This window comes from Macadamia integrifolia, chromosome 2, assembly GCF_013358625.1.
Source record: "Macadamia integrifolia cultivar HAES 741 chromosome 2, SCU_Mint_v3, whole genome shotgun sequence".
Classification (NCBI taxonomy): Eukaryota; Viridiplantae; Streptophyta; class Magnoliopsida; order Proteales; family Proteaceae; genus Macadamia; species Macadamia integrifolia.
The window spans coordinates 32,676,398-32,682,622 of record NC_056558.1 but is presented as its reverse complement, the minus strand read 5'-3'; the positions used below and the strand labels follow the sequence as shown (position 1 = coordinate 32,682,622).

Sequence of the window (6,225 nt, the reverse complement as noted above, 5' to 3'; positions counted from 1 at the left end):
CTCGGTAAGAACCTCGGTCCCCTAACCAACCCTTAAATAGTAACCCCCGACATCCACTATCCCAGAATCCCACACCATCATCGGGCCCCCATGTTGTTCGACAGTTATGCGTACAGTACGCCATACCATGCTATGTCCTCTTAGAATACAGTACATTATATTCGGGCATAGTAGTTCTCTGCGACCTACCACCGAGTGGGATTAGCCAATACCTTACCCCCTATTGACAAGGGGTTATAACACTGGGATGTGGTCCTAACCATATGCATCTACCTGCATCTATAGCATCCAATCACATATCTGTGGTCATTACTGTAACATTGACATCTGAGCCCATGGTACTGGAAAGGACCTCGGCCACACCATTTCTCAGATCGTTAATATTACAACCATCACCACACACCTTATATACTACACATCCACAAAACCTTGATCACATGAAAGTCAGTAAAAATATGTAATATATGAAATTTATAATTTTATTTAAATTAAATCCATAACATGGTAATCGTCACATTCCACATGAGTAGGAAAACATCAAAATATATATAAAACACTCCGTAAAATAAAACAAACACCCACTTGCCTGATTTTCCCAAATCTGGTGTCCTTTCGCTGAATTCCCGATCACACATATCCTTATTGGGTACATTTCAGGTTCTTAATTGATAAATTTTCATTAAATTTAGTTTTACTTTTAATAATCATTTACATCATTTACTTTTTAACCCATAGTTTGATTCCAATATTGGAAATTATAGTCAGTTGATAAGAAACACATTAACCTCAAGTCAGTATTCCTTTTCAACTGACAAACTAATATTCTAATTCATCTTCCTAGGTCCATATAGGTCTATCATGTAACCCACATAGTCTTAAAGCTGATTTTTAATCCATTAGAATAGACTCACAGGTATTTAGCCCATACTCACTTAACTAGATATATCTGTATTGCCCTTCATGCATGAGTGTACTTGAATAAGATTTCCAAGCATAGATGGGCACTACTGGAATTTCACAACCCATTATGTTCCATAACATTTACTTTCTCTTCTTAGGTCATAGGGCATGCCCTCATATGGTCTAACCATTACTAGGCAGATTGGAGTATACCTGTACAACCTTCACAATTCCCTAACATCCATATTCTGTCAGGTCCAAACTGGTTAGCCGGTTCCCCCTGGCAGTGTAGGCCATTTACAGCCTACCAGCACTGCCTCTCTTAGTAGAACTGGTTAGCCGGTTCCCTAACATCCATATTCTGTCAGGTCCAAACTGGTTAGCCGGTTCCCCCTGGCAGTGTAGGCCATTTACAGCCTACCAGCACTGCCTCTCTTAGTAGAACTGGTTAGCCGGTTCCGCCTTTGATGCTATTGACTTTATGATGTGAATGATTGGATGAGTTTTACCTTCCTTGAGGGGGAGAGGTAAAATATGTATCACGATATGGGGAGTGTCCCTATCGTGGATGAGTTTTATCTTCCTTCTTCAGTTTATTTCTTTCCCTGGTTAGGATAGATCTCTACTTACAAATTAGGATAGACTTCCTATTTTATTTTGCTTGTGGTACAAAGACTTAGTTTCCTAGTTTGATTGTACTACTTTGGGTGTTAATAAATATTGATGGTACGGGGGACTGGGAAAAACATTTTGGCTGCTCCCCTCTTGCAGTCTCTCTTCTCTTCTTCTTCTCTTTCTCTCTTCTCTTACTCTCTCAAGTTACTGGTTACAAATCTTGGGTTTACTAACAGAAACCAATAATATAAATAAGGCAAAAAAGACGTTGGGGAAGCTGGTAAGGGTTTAAATATAAACTTTAGAAAACAAATAATGGAGAACAAAGAGAAATTCTGGAACTGTACTGTGGGTTTTTGAGATTAGGGATTACCATTTGAAAGCTTACCTTCCATATATAAGCACCACTAATGTAAGATACTGGTAAGAAGAATAAAGGGACTGGTTACAGACTGATAAGGTGAGGGTGTTCAAATTTTTGAACAGCCTTTCTGCTACCTTAGGCTGTGTTTGGTTGTATTCTTGGAATGCATCTCAGGTCAGTAATGAATTTAAAAATCCACACCAAACGTAACCTTCATTACTAATAAAAAACTAATGATTCCAAACACTTTCAAAGTTGTTTGGTTCACCCTCTTTACCATGATTTTGAGTTGAGGTCCTTATGGCATGGGATGCCCTTTTGTATTAGGTGATGCACTGACTCTCTGTAATTACTAGATCCATTATGTTTCAGTCAAACCTTTTTTATAAATTATAATTTTTAATAATAAAATTGTAATTACGATGAATATTCAACCATATATTGAGTTTCGGTATCATTACGCTAGTTTTGACTCTAAAGAGTAAAATTTCCTAAGAAACTTCAATATTTGACAATTTTTACTGAATCATACTCATGTTGAGCAAGTGCGTGTAGGTATATGATCCTTGACGACTAAGAGCCACAAAATAATAGAAGCCGATACATAAACTTAAATTTAAATATGATGAAATTGTATGAACAATAGGTTAGAGATATATCTATTAGGATTTTCAAATGAGACATGTGGAGAGCTGGAAGCGTCGTTCAGTTAATTTTCAAAGTGCTCATCTTCGAGTATTCGGCTAATATTGCAGAAGTTTTCCGCTCAGTTAGAACCTGCAAACGACATATAAGAAATTAGCTCGAAGGGTAACCCTAGGAAGAAGGCTTCGATGCATAAGTCAGTATTCTGAAAAAAATGAAATGGAGAGTAGGCAGAGCTCAAAGTGTTCTGAGTGTCTTACCCTAAAAATCAGTTTAAGTCTTCTTTATACAGTGGTCTGTGACTCTTTTTATTGGTTAGTTGGTTGCCATCCTTGCTGATGTGTACTCGTGAGCTTTTGATTGAGCAATCACCATCCGAGCTGAGGTGGCAGATATCATATATGAAAAGTACACTCAAAACTTAAAAGAGCTACAATTATATGAAAAGTACTCTCAGTAACTTAAAAATCATGCAAATTATATGACAAATAATCTTAGTAACTTAAGATGGTCTAGCAATAATACTTATAAGAACGTTGCAGGATTTATATCTGTTTGTATCTTGATATGAAATAGTTGAGTCAGAGACAGTTTAGAACAAACATGTTCTTCAAATTGCCTATCGGACAAATCAAGATAAGAAAAAAGTAAGAGAGAGGTAAGGATAGATAGAATATTGTAGCATATAAATAGGGCATCCTAACATAATAGAACAAATATTTTCAACCCTAAACGAGCGAAGTACATATCATACACTTGTAGTCTACCAATGATGGAATTATAATGTTAAATTCGGGTAGAGTCAACCATAAACAATGGGCTAAACAAATTTGTGAAGCAAAAGTACAGAAAATAAAATAATGGTACAAACCATACAATTAATTAGGGTATATGAATTAACACATAGCTAAACAATGTTGAGTGGAGCAAAAATACAATGAAATACAATACAAGCGACAAGGTAGTTGGGGTAGGTGGCTGGTTAGAAGGTGGCAAGGAGGAAGGAGATGGGGCAACAAGAAGGAAAGTGACTGATTCAAATGTCACACCGTACCTCAAATTTGACCAAGGTATACAGCACTGGATACCCATATTCAGTCAACCTAACCCTTTAGAATCACAGATGCAGTACCTTAATTTTACAAAATCCATCAAGATCACAACTAAGATCAGAGTACGCTAATAAAATCATATAAATAACACTGGTGATGTACTAAAATGATCGAGTCAAACTTAGCATATAAAACGATCTTGTTAGCCAAGGATATGAATGCAAAGGGGCTGTGGATAGTGTCAGACTCGGCAGCAGTGGTGGCTGCGGTTCAGAAGCATCATATCCCGTGGTTTGCTCTTCAAAAATGGATGTTTGCCCTACCTTTCTTAGAATCCATTCCATGGAAGATCACCCACTGCTTCCAGGGAGGGTAATACAATGGTTGACTTTTTGGTGAAGAAGGCATCAAAGTCTAAGATTTCTGAATACTCTAGTTCTTTCCTAGTCATGTTTTAGAAGATTTAATGAATGATGCTATTAGCAGGCATAGATTCTGATTCCCATAGGGTTGTGCTTTCTTTTTCTGCTGATGGCCATGCCGAAGGTGGAGTTTGAAGGCGTCCTTAGAGGTTTCATGCTTGTTTTTCTTTGTGCCCTTTATTGGTTGTATTTCCTTTTTCCTTATTAATTCTATCACCTTTTATAAAAAAAAAGACGTACTAAAATGATAACTTACAAATATACCAAATTTATTTGTTGACAACCCACAATTGCAATATTTACCTCTTACATATCACACCAATATACATTAAAAGAAATTACCAAATAACAATAATGAAATCCATCAGCAACCCTGTGTCTCATAGACACGAGCCTCTCAATCGTCATCAAAGTCCGATCCTGCTTCAGTGTAGGTTCCACCATCTTAAAATAGTAATCAATGAGGGGTGAGCTTCCCAAGCCCAGTGAGGGGTGTGGATATAAGTACACACAACATCATGGAACGAACACACACTCTCAGTAATATCATAGATGCACAACCATATGATCCATATTATTTATATTTATCCATTCTAATTACTAAGTCTCAATACGTATGGGTATAAGTGCTATAAGCAGCATAAGTGGCATCCCCTTCCCTGTACGTCGGGCCTTGGAGATACAAGCTAGCTACAAGTAGGAGTTAGCCAGTCTCGGTAAGAACCTCGGTCCCCAAACCAACCCCTAAATAGTAATCTCTGACATCCATTGTCTCAAATTCCCACACCGTTATTGGGCCCCCCATGCAGTCCAACAGTCTTGCGTATAGTACATCGTACTATGCTATACCCTCTCAGAATATAGTACGTCGTATCCGGGTGTAGTAGTCCTCCGCGACCTACCACTGAGTGGTATTAACCAATACCTTACCACCTATTGGCAAGGGGTTATTGCACTGGGATGTGATCCTAATTATATGCACCTACATGCATCCATAGCATTCATAATATCTATAACATCCAATCACATATCCGTGGTCACAACTGTAACACTGAGCTTTGAGCCCACAGTACCAAAAAGAACCTTGGCCACACCATGCCTTAGACCATCAATATTACAACCATCACCACACAACTAATATACTACACATCCATAAAACCTCGATCATATGAAAGTCGGTAACAACATTCAACATGTGAAATATATAATTTTATATAAAATAAATCCATAACATGGTAATCATTCCACATGAGTAGGTAAACATCAAAGTATATATGAAACACTCCGTAAAATAAAACAAACACCTACTCACTTGGTTTTCCTGAATTTGGTGTCCTTTCTCTGAATTCCCGATCACACATATCCTTACCGGGTACATTTAAGGTTCCTAATTGATAAATTTTCATTAAATTTAGTTTTACTTTTAATAATCATTTACATTATTTATTTTTTAACCCTTAGTTGGATTCCAATATCAGAACCCATAGTCAGTTGATAAGAAACACATTAACCTCAAGTCAGTATTCCTTTTCAAGTAACAAACTAATATTCCAATTCATCTCCTTAGGTCTATGTAGGTCTATCATATAACCCACATAGTCTTAAAGCTGATTTTTAATCCATTAGAATAGACTCACAAGTATTTAGCCCATACTCACTTAACTAGATATATCTGTATTGCCCTTCATGCATGAGTGTACTTGAATAAGATTTCCAAGCATAGATGGGCACTACTGGAATTTCACAACCCATTATGTTCCATAACATTTACTTTCTCTTCTTAGGTCATAGGGCATGCCCTCACATGGTCTAACCATTACTAGGCAGATTGGAGTATACCTGTAACAACCTTCACAATTCCCTAACATCCATATTCTGTCAGGTCCAAACTGGTTAGCCGGTTCCCCCTGGCAGTGTAGGCCATTTACAGCCTACCAGCACTGCCTCTCTTAGTAGAACTATGCCAAGCAGTTCCCAATAGCTGTAATGTATCCAACCCCTTCCAAATGAATTTTCTACACCCAACTAGTCAATTTCTCATTTCAAATTGGGTCTCAATTTAACTCAATTTACTCCCTAAGTATGTCTATTAATTATATTGTCTATCCCTGGGCAATATTGGAGTCATGTGTGGGCAATTCCCACCATCAATTTCATCCAAATTCATTCAATTATGAAAAGCCCTATGATTTAGGATTTCTGGGACAGTCCAATAGCCATTCGGGTT

General features: G+C 37.4%; 1 long non-coding RNA gene across 2 annotated transcripts in view; it reads right to left on the bottom strand.

Moving 5' to 3' along the window:
- Positions 1-2,308: 2,308 nt before the first annotated feature.
- The window catches only part of LOC122062647, a 42,850-nt gene continuing 38,933 nt past the window's right edge, over positions 2,309-6,225 (bottom strand). Inside the window, exons 18-20 of one of the 2 annotated variants that reach the window (XR_006135047.1) lie at positions 3,050-5,385; positions 2,785-2,904; positions 2,309-2,656 (exon numbers count right to left, since the gene is read on the bottom strand). This is a non-coding gene — a long non-coding RNA (uncharacterized LOC122062647). The remainder of the gene's footprint in view (positions 2,657-2,784; positions 2,905-3,049; positions 5,386-6,225) is intronic. The other variant, XR_006135044.1, reaches the window with a different exon arrangement.